The sequence below is a fragment of the Canis lupus genome, chromosome 20 (assembly GCF_011100685.1).
Source record: "Canis lupus familiaris isolate Mischka breed German Shepherd chromosome 20, alternate assembly UU_Cfam_GSD_1.0, whole genome shotgun sequence".
Classification (NCBI taxonomy): domain Eukaryota; kingdom Metazoa; phylum Chordata; class Mammalia; order Carnivora; family Canidae; genus Canis; species Canis lupus.
In genome coordinates, this window is record NC_049241.1 from 22,065,051 (window position 1) to 22,079,532 (window position 14,482).

A 14,482-nucleotide genomic window follows, 5' to 3' on the forward strand; every position below is an offset into this window, starting at 1 on the left:
GTTGGAAATTTGCCACAACTCTTTACATATTTACCATAGATCTAAGAAGCCCTAGAGGAAAGAAACTTGGTTGATTTTATTTGTACTAGCATTTCCCAATTTTCCTTAGGTTTCTTACAAATTAACCTCCAGACTTCCACAGCAGTGATTTTCAAACATAAGCATGCATTAGAATCTTCTAGAGGGCTGGCTGAAACAGAGAATAATGGCCCCGCTCCCAGAGCTTCTGGCTGGGCAGGTTTGGGATAGACTCAAGGAATTTGTATTTCCATTTTTTTTAATATAGATATTATCAATTTATTTGACAGAGAGAGGGAGTGAGAGCACAAGCAGGAGGAGAAGCAGAGGCAGTCTCCTCGCTGAGGAAGAAGCAGGATTCAGGGCTTGATCCAAGACCCTCGGATCATGACCTGAGCCAAAAGCAGACGCTTAACCAACTGAGCCACCCAGGCACCCAGAATTTGCGTTTCTAGATAGCTCCCAGACATTGCAGGGGCTATAAGCCCCTCAGTCACACTTTGAGAGTTACTGAGTTACAGAATATTCTCCCAGAAACACCATATAGGGTTAAATTCTACACATATTAGCTCACGTCAAACTGAATAAAAGTTTACAGCAAGATTAAATGTCCTTCCAGAATATTATGGCGTTCCCCCCTGTCTAAGGGATATCAACGGTCTTAGGTGTCAATAAAAATGGGCACAATGGCCCCTACTCTTAATGCTAAATTATGAATTCTATCAAGATTATGCCAATTAATGAGTTGAAAAACTCTTGATGTATATGATTTTAATACAAACTTGGAAAGCTATTAGGAAAATTGTATCAACTATATAATGGCCTATGTGTTTATTAATTTACATTAAGATAACAAAATAAATAATAAATATTGCAAATATATATAACTCCAAGCAAAGGAAATCATAAAATCTAACAACACAATGATTTTTCTTTCTGGAAGTCACAGCATAGTTAATATTTTTGCTCTCCTGACTTTCTTACTTGTTGTAATTGAACAAGAATGCTACTTTGTAGGCTTTTGGTATTATATAAAGAACAAATTAAATCTCTCCAACACAGATTAATTCCAGTATAATCAACTCATTGTTTGCATGAGGAATAATGAGGTATCTAATAAAATATAAATTATCATTTTAGGTGTATTATTTCTGGTTTAATAAATGGTCAAAACTGGTATCAAAACAGAAAACTTGGGTGCCCAGTGAATAAGAAAACAAAGAAAAATGGTTTCACTGAATTATTAGCTGTGCTGAAAATGCCTAAAAATATACTGTAAGTTAATGGAGAAAAAGTTGCCTTAGCAACATGAGCATGGACAAAAATCATAAATAAAACCCCACCAAAAAAAAACTAGTTTTCAATAACCTACATGTTAATTTAGCTACTAATGAATTAACCATACATTAGTTCATCCTAGGATTAACCAATCTCCTTTTTCTTCAATGTCTTTTTCTGCATCAAGGACATTTTTATCAATGTTAAGATGCTTATATATTCCTAGGGTTTGAGACATCTTGAACACGCTAGACAGGAACTAGGTAAGTGTGACATGTCGAGGTTTGAAAAGAAATCGGGTTGAGAGCAGGAACAAGACGTGTGACTAACAAGTCAAGAGCTGTTACCGAGCTCAGGCCTGAATGGAAGGCTGTTGGCAGAGACAGGTCCAAATGCCACATCACCAAGGCTGACTCTTCACTGTGCTCTCCTCTCCTGTGAGAGGCCTGTTTTTGACACAAAATATCAACCATACATGAGGTATGTCAGCTAACGTGGGCTCCAAAGGATTGTGAAAAGGAAAATCCGGATTAAATTTTTTATGTTCTCTTTGGAGGGGAGGAGGGAGGCCATGAGGAACCAATTGTATTGGGCAGGCGTCATGGAGGCACAGAAAGGTGTTAACATGGAGATGATATTAATTACTATATTTAGGTAATTAGTAACTAGAAGTTATTATCTCATTATCAACAACAATAAAGCAGAATCATTTACTGAGCACTTTCCATCCATCTGACACTGTGTTAAATGCTTCAGGTCTGTGCTAACACAGAGGCTGCAGACCACATGTAGCTACTGATAGTGCTGGAAATGTGGCCAACAATGTGACCGAGGAAATGAATTTTTAATTTTTATTTCATTTAAAACCAAATTTAAAGACAATACCCAATTTTGTTACCAGAAATCTTTTAAATATATTTGAGACAACTTGGGTATATGAATCTACTTTTTCAACTGTAAATCTCAGAGAAGCTAAACACAGGTCAAGTAATTCTGATGAAAATTTAGCATCAAATTGAAAGGTATTTGCAGATGTAAAATGCACACTTGGTTTTGAAAACCTGGTATGAAAAACCTAGTATGAAGACTTAACTATGAAAAATAGAGTGTAAAGATCTTGTTAATAATTTTTATATTGATGATATCTTAAAATGATAATACTTGGGATATCCTGGGTAAAATAAGATATATTATTAAATTGATTTTCCCTGTTTCTTTTCAGCGCTTTTAACGTGACCACAAAGAAACTTAAATTGCCATATGTGGCTCACATTCCACGTCTACTGGGCAGTACTGATTTAGGTGAACAATCTCATTTAGTTCTCATGAAAACTTCTCCGGAGCAGGTACTAGGACCTCCATTTCACAGATGAGGACAGTGAGGCCCAGAGTGAATAATAAACTTGTCCAGTCTCCTAGTTAAGTATTGGTACCAAGCTGATCCTAGGTTTTCAACAGGGAAACTGATTATGGTTGCATCCCCAAAGCGTAAAGAAGCATACCAGCTGGCACGAATGGAAATTTAGCATCCAAATAATAATTTACTGCACTGTATGTATGTTGAGACTACCAGGCTGAAGTCATAAGGTTCTGTACTTCTCATAAATTCAATCTTTTCAGATTAACCTGCCTGTCATAAATATCACCAAACACTTAACAATGCAGGAGGAGCAAAGGCCATTACTACAGCCTGTCTTACCAGACGAGGGATTCCAATTAAATTCCATCAAACCACACGGAGCCGATACACTTTGACAAGCACCTTACATCCAAAACCTCCAAGAGCCTGGAATTTTTTTTTTTAATTTGCTCCCCCTTTCTCTTCTTAAGAGACAAAAGAAAACCCAGTAAAATGCTGAATGGGGTAAAAGCAAACACAACAAAGTTAACAGGGACCTATAAATGGCCCTTCAGAATTTGTAAAAACACAAAAACAAGAGGGCGCATTTCCATCACTGCACAATATGGCTTTTGTTTAAGAGCCAAGTCTCAGGCTTGAAACGTGTTGGTAATAAATCAGCAGGCATTATTTTAAATCAACTGGTTTTATGAAATAAGCCAAGAGTTGAAAGAGGCAGGACTAATTACCAACATTCCTTGATGAATTACTTAGCGGCGTGTGCTAAGTCAATGTGCGTCTACGTCTTGATCCCCAATTTTATCCCATACTTATTTCCCAGGAGGTAAAAAGAACATGTGGCTAATTAAGGCACCGATCTCCACAGCCAGAAGTACTCAAGGTAAGATTTCTTTCGAAAAAAAGAAAAGGTTCTTTGCCTGGTACTTATTAATCTAATTTTTACTACTTCACTAGAAAAACAGAGCTAATCTTGTCACCTTTAGGCAGTCTGAACTACCATGCAGTGCTCAGAAAAAAATGTTACATATTTGTAATTTAGCCAATAAGAATTTCTTAAGCCCTTCCTAACCAGCAGGAATGTCTCTGGTTTGTCGCTTCTAATTAAGTCTCAACAAAATTTCTAGCTCCTAAATTTTAATTATACAAAACTCAGGGCCAACGGGGGAGATTACAACAAAGCTATGCCTGGTGGTAAGGTAGCAGAGATCTGAATTTTGCTTTTCATGTCGGGCCTCTTAACTACTTTTGAAAATTATTCACAACCTGGTGATTCAAATTCTTTTCTTCGTTTTTAATTTTCAGGACCGTAGTATACCTTGCTATCTTTCCTGCAGGAAAGGCCATGAGAGTTACAAGGATGCGTGCAGGTCTAGTCAACTCATCCAACAGAAGAACCATACTCAGAAAGTCGGGAGTGAAGAGAACTTTGTCAAGGCTCCTCAATAAAATGCACTGGAGACACTCATTTTAATTATATTAAGAATGCAGGCCCACACTCTCCTAATAAAAATATAAGGCCTTTGACCACCACCATCTCCAATCCCAAAACCCACTCCAGAGGTAACTAGTAGAAACAGTTTTGGTATAGATTTATCTAGACCCTTTACTAAAATATCATTTTTTAAAGAATGATTTTAAATCAATTCTTTTCCTAAGACTACTCTCTAACACCCTCTAAGACTACTCTCTAACAGCCTCCTACTTCATCTGCTTTATATACTCCCATTTTGATTCATCCTATTTGTGCAACGTTATAAATTAATACGCAAAAATATCTAACTTCATAAACAAGGTCTGAAAGACTAGTGTATTGTCAAGGACTCCATTTTCCTTAAAGTTGAAGATGATATTCAAAGAAGTCAATAAAAAGAGACATATTCAGGACAAGAGCTAATAGTCTAGCACTGATTGCAGCTACAACCTTGCACAAAGCCATTATGCTGATTTACATATTTTTAAACACAGATCCTGCCCACTTATTTTAGTAGGGCAATGGTAAAATTAGATTGTGCTTACACATGTCCATAATCTCTGTTGTTCAAGGGTGTATTTATAGAATATGGTCTTTCAAATCTAAGTCTTTCCTCTCATTGCAGGGAATAAGTAGGTAACATTTGTGAAGACTAGTGACCTTTCTGTATAGTAATATAAGATTTATTACAGCTGACATTATTCACTTAAAAGCAAACTGAAAAATAATCAGAATTGAAGCTCCAGTTTTAAGTGTTAAAAGCTATAATACTGCAGGGGACAGGGTAAGGAAAACTATAAATGCAACCATAATTTCAGGAGAAAATTCCTATTAAAAGATTGTGTGAGTCCACCATAATCAATATTTCAAAAGCAATTTACTGCAAAACAAACACATTATTAAAATATACATAGCTATAAAGGACATGAATTGTGATAGCTTGAGTCAACAGGATCTTTAGAACATAGGTGATCCTGAGTTATGATTTTTGAATGTTGTCACAGAAACTTTCAATATAGTGGGGTTTTTTTGTCCAATAGTGATACTATAACTAAACCCTAAATTGCCATTGTGGTCAGTGTGGCTGAGCACTCTTTTTATACAGTAAGAACACATCCAGATCTTTCATATGGTATATCATGGAGACTCAGGGATCCACTCTAATTATTCAATATAGATGGCCTCTTAATAATTCTAAATGTGTCAGATCATGTATCCTTCCATTAAACCTACAAAGCTCCTCTATAGCTTCTGAGTGGGAGCTACCACTCTGCTCTAACAATTCTGTTATTGATGATTCTTCAGAAGTGTTGAGTATGTCCTTGCATGTCCTTGAGCTCTATAGAAAATGCAGAGGCAGCACGGGATGTGGTTATAAGTAGATAGGGTAGGGTGTGGAGCCTGTGCCTCAGTTTCCTCATCTGGAAGATGAGGCCTATTCTATGCAGCCCATAGGGTTGCTAGAGGAATAAATGAAATAAAGAATATGAAGTATTTAGTCTACAACCCAATACAGCTGATAATCAATGTCTGTATAGTCACGGTCTTTCCTCCTCCACGTTGCTTTAGGCAATACTGCATTGACACCAGTAATCTCTTTTTTTATTTACTTATTTATTTTTTTATTAAGTAAACTCTATCATCAACATGAGGTCATGAACCCAAGATCAAGAGTTGTACACTCTACCAACTGAGCCAGCCAGGCACCCTACACCACTATTTCTTTTTAAAATTTTAAGCTGTGGCCTGAAGCTGTGTAATAAACATCTGCCACAGGTCCAAGGCTACCATGTCACCTGAGAGAATGACACTGTTACTTCTCCCTCCTGAAGTTTCTCGGGCCATTTACTCTAAGTGGGGTGCTACATCAATGGTTAAGCAACTTGAACCATGGAGTCTAACTGAGTGGGTTCAAATGCAGACTGTATACCTGCTTCCCCAACTTTGGATGAGCTGCTTAGCCTCTGCCTCATTTCCCACATCTGTGACATAAGGATACTGGATATGACAAGCATGACCAATATTCCAACAGTTCTCCTGGGGAGACAAAGATGGACTGGAATGTAGGAGTCCCATTTATGAGAGCCTCGGTAAGTGTTCTCTAAACAAAGAGAAGAGTTGAGCAAAGTGCTAAGCACTCCACAGGAATGTTTCTCAACCTTTTTTTCATCATCACCTCCCTTAGGAGCCTTTTTGGACAGTTTTTTCTCCAAATTGCCTCTCCTCAATCTCACACCCATGAAATTGTTAACGGGCACCTATATAAACTTTATATACTAGGGTCCTTTAGAGGCCCAAACCGCTGTAACATCTATGACTTCTTGCCCTCCAAGGACCAATCCCTGCCCTCTGGGGGGCAGGATCACCCTTGTTAAGGATGCGTCCTCGACAGATCCCATCACATTAAAAAGAAATTACCATTCAGAGCCAAATAAAAAAAAAAAAAAACCCACTTGAATTGTCAATCCTAGGCCCCAGACCTTAATATTCTTCATAAGATGCCACCCTAACCTCCACTAGTACTGAATTATGAGAACTGCATCAATGAACAAAGACACATCTATTAGCATGGCTTCTTTTAACAGCAGGAAGAAAAGGAGCTGAACAGGCACCGCTCACAATCCACAAGATGATTTCGGTGGTTGCAAAGTGGCTCAGTGACAAGATGATAAAGATCCTTGTGCTTAAAGTGTCCCTCCCAAACCTGCAAGGTCCAGGTGTCCGCTGCGTGCAGCTAGCCTATCTACAACCTAAGGAAATCAAATCATCCAGATTCTATTTTATCCCTCGGCCACATAAAAATAGCATTGTGGTCATACGAGGAGAAATTGTTTACATTTTGTGCTTATATTGCCACGTGAACAGGTGATTAGAGCTGATATTTCAATGTTTTCAGAAAGGTGGAATCAATTCATACACTTAGCTGTGTCAAGATTAAATATTTTGTTTTAGATGGTTGCTGCTCCCCATGGGCCTGCCCATTTAAGCGGACCAGGCCTATAAATCTAAGCAGAAATGACTCTCTTCGCCAGCATTTCTAGTTACTAGTCATTGAAAGCAGCGCAGATGAAAACAACATCTCAAATAATCAACGTACATTTACAGATAGTCTTACACTAGTTAGCCTGTGTTAAGTTTGATTTTACCAATGTAAGACAAGTCAATGGAGCACATTTCTGTGCCAGCCCTGAGATGACTAAATCCACAGGGCTTGTAAGCAGCATGAGAGGGGCTTGTAAGCAGCATGAGAGGCAAATGGTTCATCAGTCAGTGCTCATGGAAGCTAGCACATACCTGTAACCCCTGAATGATCTAACTGCTTTCCAAACACAGAGTAAGAAGTCCCCACTCTAGGAAGAATAGTTTAAAGCAAGAGACTCATAGTAGAATCCAGAAGAAGAAATTCTATTTCTTTTGCTTGATCTGTAAACATGAACAAAGAGAAAGACAAGATTTACGTCTACCTGGTCAAAACCGCCTAATATATTTCTCCAGAACTCACTCCCACAAAAGGCAATTGTGGAGTGGGAAAACAGCTGAGGTCAGGGAGTCTGTATCCTAAACCACTAAGCACAGCTTCTTCCAAGGAGCTCGAGGGAGGGAAGAGGTAAGAGGGAGAGAAGAAGGGAGAGTTTTTGTTGGATTTTTCTTCCCTGCTGTTAAATTTGGATCCATGTTAACAAACATGGTCTATGATTTTTAAAAATCAGTAAAAATGAGTTTTAAAAAGAAAGAAAATTATCTTATGTGTCACACTGAACACATCAAAGTGATACAACCAGGAGACTCAAAGACCCTGTAGGCAAATGAAGTCTCTGGGAGGATGAAAAGCTGTTTGAACCTGGAGTATGTTTGCTCCCCTCTGAAGAAGGATGTGGCCTTCCAGACACTAAGTTTGATCCAAAAATGAAAGGACACCAAAGTTTATAAATAGTTCTGAAACCAAGGCTTACAGAATATGTATGTCACACTGTCTAGAGACAAAAACATACGATGGATCACAGATGAACAAGAATAAGTATGTGACAGCTCACAGACTATAGTACTAGAAGAATTCTTGGATGTCCTTTCTTTTGGGGGCAGCACCTATAGCAACAGATTCCCTAAGAGGAAAAATCCAAGCCTATCTGAGACATGCCGTACCTGTTCTTGCTTTCTGTGGCCACCATGATGCAAATTAGGTTCTGTATTCCCAGCTAAATAAATCAGGAACAAAATATAAATGCATAGTGGAGGGATCCCTGGGTGGCGCAGCGGTTTGGCGCCTGCCTTTGGCCCAGGGCGCGATCCTGGAGACCCGGGATCGGGTCCCGCGTCGGGCTCCCGGTGCATGGAGCCTGCTTCTCCCTCTGCCTGTGTCTCTGCCTCTCTCTCTCTCTCTGTGACTATCATAAATAAATACAAAAAAAAAAAATTAAAAAAAAAATGCATAGTGGAGTATGCAAATAGTCCCTTTTGCTAATCTCCAATCCACCAACCCACAGGAACTCTACACACCTTTTTTCATGTTTCTGTATTAACCTAAAGGAGAAGCAACACCTTCAAAATTCTACACCAGGTATTCTTCAGGAGTTATGGACAAAGGCCAGCAATTCAGTCATTCACCTTTCCCTAACTAATGAAATCTCATGGAATACTGAGTGTAGAACAAGGTGACAAGGAAGCAGGACTTCTATCTTAACTCACCAGAGTAACTATCTGAATGGGAATCCCGTATTATTACACAATCAAGTAAATTGAGTTTACAACATAGTGGGCCCTGGCAAAGTGTTTGTAGACTTCATACACCAGCAAGCACCATTTCAAATTTTGTGGCAATCTGCCCAATTTCTTGGATTATCCAAGATAAAAAGGAAAAAAAATTAAAATAGTCTTGCAAACTACTTAAAATAGCCTAAAGTTACAAAAATATCCTTTTCCTTTTAAATTCATAAAACCTTTCCCCCAAAGCAGAACTCAAAATTTCAATGTACCATCCAGTCCAGAGAGAACACTTTGTCTTTAATTCTTTTAATTCCAAGGTGAAGAAAAGAAGGGGATGAAGGAGGGAAGGGAAAGCCTTGGCAATTCCCTACAAAATTCTGAACAGAGAAATGTCTTCAAAGTATAAACTAATGTTTTCAAGTTAAGAGCAGTCAGAGCCCATGATGTGGGAGGGAATGAAGGGAGAAATTCTGATGAACCTGCCAGTTCAAGATCAGAGCAACCAGGTGCTCCTCCAATCAGCCAGCATTACAGATGAGACCGCGAGACACAAGCCTGGTGAGTGTGCAGAAGGTAACACAGTGCTTGGGACTGTGATGCTTCTTTAGCTATGGGACCTGACATGTATCCGCAGGGCCCACCTCCTGGTTTCTCTGCTTTTGTTTGAAAGAAGCTAGATCAAACTGCAAAGCTATGATTTGCATGACTTCATGTCAACGAAACCCACCTGTAGAAGATACTGACTGCTTCCATTATTGGTTCTTGACTTAACTTTCTTGTTAATTGATAATTTGAAATACAAGGTGTGTTCACTATGATGAATAATGCATTACATACACTAAGTGCTGGTTAATTTATGATAAAGAAGCATCCTTAAATTATAATACCCAATTGAGTCAGGTTGTTTTTAAGAAATCCGGGCAATATACCTAATACAACAGTAAGACTAATCAGTCCATATCACCCAACATGAAAATCAATAATAAGAAGAAAGCTACAAAGTAATTAAATATAGAAACAAGAAGCTAATCCCACAAAGCTTCGCAATTACACACTAAATGGTGAAAATGTGAGGAATAAGTAGTAATGCAAATTTCCACCCCCTACTCTGAATTCCAAAGACTGGCCTTAAGTTTACAGGAAGCTGTCAACAATTTTTAAACATGCTTTTTAAGTTCCATTTTTTAAGCCTAACTCTGCCAAGAAAAGGAATTAACCTGAAAACATGAAGCTAGCTTTTCAAAATCATTCAACCCACTGATAGTAAAATGTTGGTAACGAGTTTGTGTATGTGATCTATCAAGTTCTCAAAAACCAGTAGAAATGGGGAGATTTAAACAGGATTCTCTAGCAAATGCTACTACATCTGACTGTATACATCTACCTTCACTGAGAAGCAGGTATGTCGGTTTAGCATTTAAATCGTCAAAAATGAAATGAGGAATTTACTCAGGCTACATTATGAAAAAATATTTATTCAACAGAATCTGTATCATAACGTAGTCAATTACTATACCCACTAATTACTCATTCCTTGAAAATGTATATTTGTAGAAAAATGGTCCAAGATTAAGCAAATTAACTGTTTTTAATATATTAGCCATTTAAGTTTACAAAATTATGCTTATAATTTAAAAACATAAAAGAGAAAAGAAAACAAGACCATATTTCTCTCACCTTTCTATAATAAATATTTCATAATAATATTTTTATATAAAAAAGTTTTGAAAATATGTAAACTATTGTCAAGTACAAAGTCCTTAATTATCTAACACCATCCCCTACACACTATGGTCCTCAAAAATATTATTTCAATTTCTTAGAATGTCATTTGAGAGGAAAATTACATATTTTTATTTAGTCTTTTATCAAAGGGTACTACAATCTAAAACATCTATCAAACCCATCTGCATTGCTATGCCAACTATACTTTCTTTTTTGTATGACACACTTTTCTACTTTATATGCTGAAGTATAAAAATGCACAAGTTAAATAAAGATAAACTATATTCAGCTTGAAATATAGATATACCAATTGCTCATTTTTAGTTAGATTGGGACTCCTACTTCTAATAATTTATTTGTGCTTTAATTTTGGACATTTTTCTGTGATCCCTAAATTGAAGATTGTAGCTCAAGCCACTGCTACCAGGACACAGCAACATATGAAGAAAAATGGGTATATTATTCAAACCACATGGTATAGATTTTCATTCTAAGCATTTTCAAAATAACATTTTAAGTAATAAAAGCATTTAGGAATGACACTCATTTTTAAGATGATACAGAGATGGTATTTCAATGCATCTGCATGGGTGATTTCCGCACCATCACCTGTAACTGCCTTAAAGAAATACTGATTGCAATTAATATACTTTAACACAATATGAAACATTACCTTTGAATTGGACACAAATCACTACTACACAAATCCATGTCATCTCTTCTACAATATATCCTTCAGATTTAAAAAGTAGACTATTAAGGTGAATAAAATAGACATATTTCTCCACATTATAATTTAATTCATATAATTTTAAATTCATCTAACTTTAAAAGGCATAGACAAAAACTGTGATTCCTGTGAACACTAGACCATGTAAATCCTAAATTTATAAAAACTTAATGATTGTCAATTTTCACCTAAGCAGAACAGAAAGATTTAATGCAGCATCTCTTCCCAAAATGCTTTTACGGTTTTATTAGGGTGGGGGCAGGGGAACAAAATATCCGTTAATTGTAGCAATACCCAGAACTTCAATCACATCAGAGTAATATTTTATGCTAACCTGTTTGGATCTTTTTTGCCTCACAAAATTTCTGCTTTTTTTTTTTTTTTTCAGCGAAGAGCTTCATTCTTTCATAACTACATTTTAAAAGTCTATGCAATTTACTTTAAATTTGTTTTTCAAGAATCTTTCCTAGTTCCTGGTAAGAATCATACATTGCTTCCAGTTATAACACATCATCTCTCTATTTACTTTAATTGTCAACTTTAAATAGTGGGAGATGTTTTTTTCTGAGCACACGAATGAATGCAGAGACCAACAATGAATCACCAGTGTGTAAAGTTCACATTGTTTAATGAACAGTAACACTTGGGACTCTTCCGAATGAATCAATTAGGTGAATGGGTTAAAAAAATGTTCTTTTAAGTAAAAAAAAGTTCCCTTAGTTTCCTTTTAGCTTTCCTTGCATCAGTCATATTTAAGAGTTGGAATGTTTATCTTTAAACAAGGAGTACATCCCAGTGTGATGTGGAGGACACATGTGTGAGATGGGATTCTATTCTTAGACTTGTTACAGTTTTCCCCAGTAATTAGGAAGCTATATGTCCCTGATAGAATGATGCTAACAAGCTCCTGCAGTTTCTACTCTAACAAGAAATCAAAGAGCCCCCAAACAGACCACTTCAGTTAAAGGATTATGCATTCTGGTTATTAAAGTGAAGAAAGCTCTCCTACAGTTTTATCCCAGAAGAGACTTTCTAAAACAGTCAGATTCCAGAGCCAAGATTACTTACTAAATAAAGAAGAAATTTAAAGGATCGCCATGGAATGTTTGGAGGGAAAAAATACATGAAGTTACTAGAAGAGATTCATTTCAGGTAACTTGTACATTTTGAAACTTTCCCAAAGAAAATAAATTGAAAGATATCATTACAACAGACACCTATTCGCACCTGCTATTTCTCATGGAGCATCAACACTCTTCCTCCATTTAGTGAGGGCTACTACTAAATTCGCAGTTACTTTGTACCCTTCTTCGGACATGCAAAGTCATGTAGCCTTAGTAGAGTTGGCATCGACAAGACCAATACGATTCAGATGGGTTAACCTGACCAAAAACACATTCCAGTAAACAAAATACCTAGGAAATGGAAAATGTTGGTCTGGAAGAGGGCTTGGCCCAACAGACAAGAGTGACACGTACCTTGAGGACTTCCATCGGCACCTGGGTGGCAGAGGGAAGGGTGGTGGGCACGCTGACGTTTATGGCTGGGGTCTGGCTCACAGGCACTCTCTGTTGCATGAACTGGGCCGCCTGCAGCTTCTGCTGCTGCTCCCTGCGCTCCTGCTCCTGCATTTGCTCACGCATGAGTTGCTGGCGTAGCAAGATGCGTGATGTCATACTGGAGGAGCTTATCGGAGGCTTGGAGGCCCCAGGATGCTCCTCGGAACTGCTGTGGGAAAACCAAAAAAAAAAAAAAAAAAAAGGCACAACATTTAGTTTCCTAATGAGACCTTTCGTTTGCATTTCGGAGGATATCCTAAATTGTACCAAACTATGAAATGATCCTGTGCAAAGATAATCAAGTTGCAGAATGGTATGCCACGTAATTGAAAACCAAGAGGTGACAGGATTTAAGTCATTAGGAGTTGAATTAAAATAAGTCAGCTTGATTGCATCTAGGCATTTTTATCATGAGGCTTAATTTTTTTTTAACATTTTATACCACATACTACTCATCACCACCAAATATAGCGCCGCCATATGAAGTGCCAAGAAGCAGTGCGTCTTAATGGCACCCAGATTTCCACATTTAAAAATAAATTGCTTGATTTGCTTTTTCATAACTGAATCTAACCAAATAACTACTCCTACACGTTATCTAAATTCCTTGAAGAGGTCTACGATGTTTACTAACTTGAAATCATTTAAAGGAAAGGTGAACTTTATCATGAGGAAATTCTGTGAGGATATGGGAAGTAAAAACCACTAATGAAAGAAACATTTTGACCAGAACGTGAACACTGGGCTCAACTTCACACTTCGAGAAAGGGGGCACAGGACGAGCTGGTTTGACAACGCAATTCTCTGTCTGGTTTTCTTTGTACCGTCTTTTCTCCTTATTCATCTTGGCAAGCTCTCTCCTACATGTGTCTGCGAGTTCCCCATGCGGCCTACTTCTAATGGTTTTGGTGCTTGCTCTATCCAAAATTACAGAAAAAGCTTAAACACTAGTCCTAAGTTAGGAAGAAAAGACTTCCTAATTTTCCTAAATATGGGTTGCAACTGCTTATCTTGCCAGCTCTACAGCATCAACAAGTTATTAAACCTCCGTCTGCCTTAGTTACCTTATCCAGAAAAGAAGGATAATAATAGTTTTTTACACACTTACTCATTTATCAAAGAGAGCGGGTTTAAAAACTTGTTACATTTACTTATATTTTATGGCCCTACCTCTTCTGGATTTTGTGAAGATTAAATAATACATAAAATAATGCACATAAATTGCCTAGTACAAGTGACATATAGTACTGCCTCAACAAAGGTTTGTCGTTGCTGTTATTATTAGCCGCAATTTTTCGTTATTTCCAACAATATGGTTTTCTTAAAAAAAAAAAAAAATCTCTGCTTAGGCCAAACAATTGCAAAACCTTAGTACCTAGAAACAGAAAAAAAAGTAACATTTGAGAAAATATTCACTCCCGAGGAAATCACTCATCAAGGGAAATATGTGCAGCTTTAGCTTCCTTCCTTGAGTATAAACCCCAATATTGTCTTTACTTTCCAACAAAAGCAAAATAAAGCCTTTAAGCCATTGGCTGTCCTTATGAACTCCTTAAAGAGAGGAACCTTTAAACTCGGCAGGTAACAAAACACACTAACAGATGAGGAGATGTTTGTGTTTCTTCCTCACACAGTTC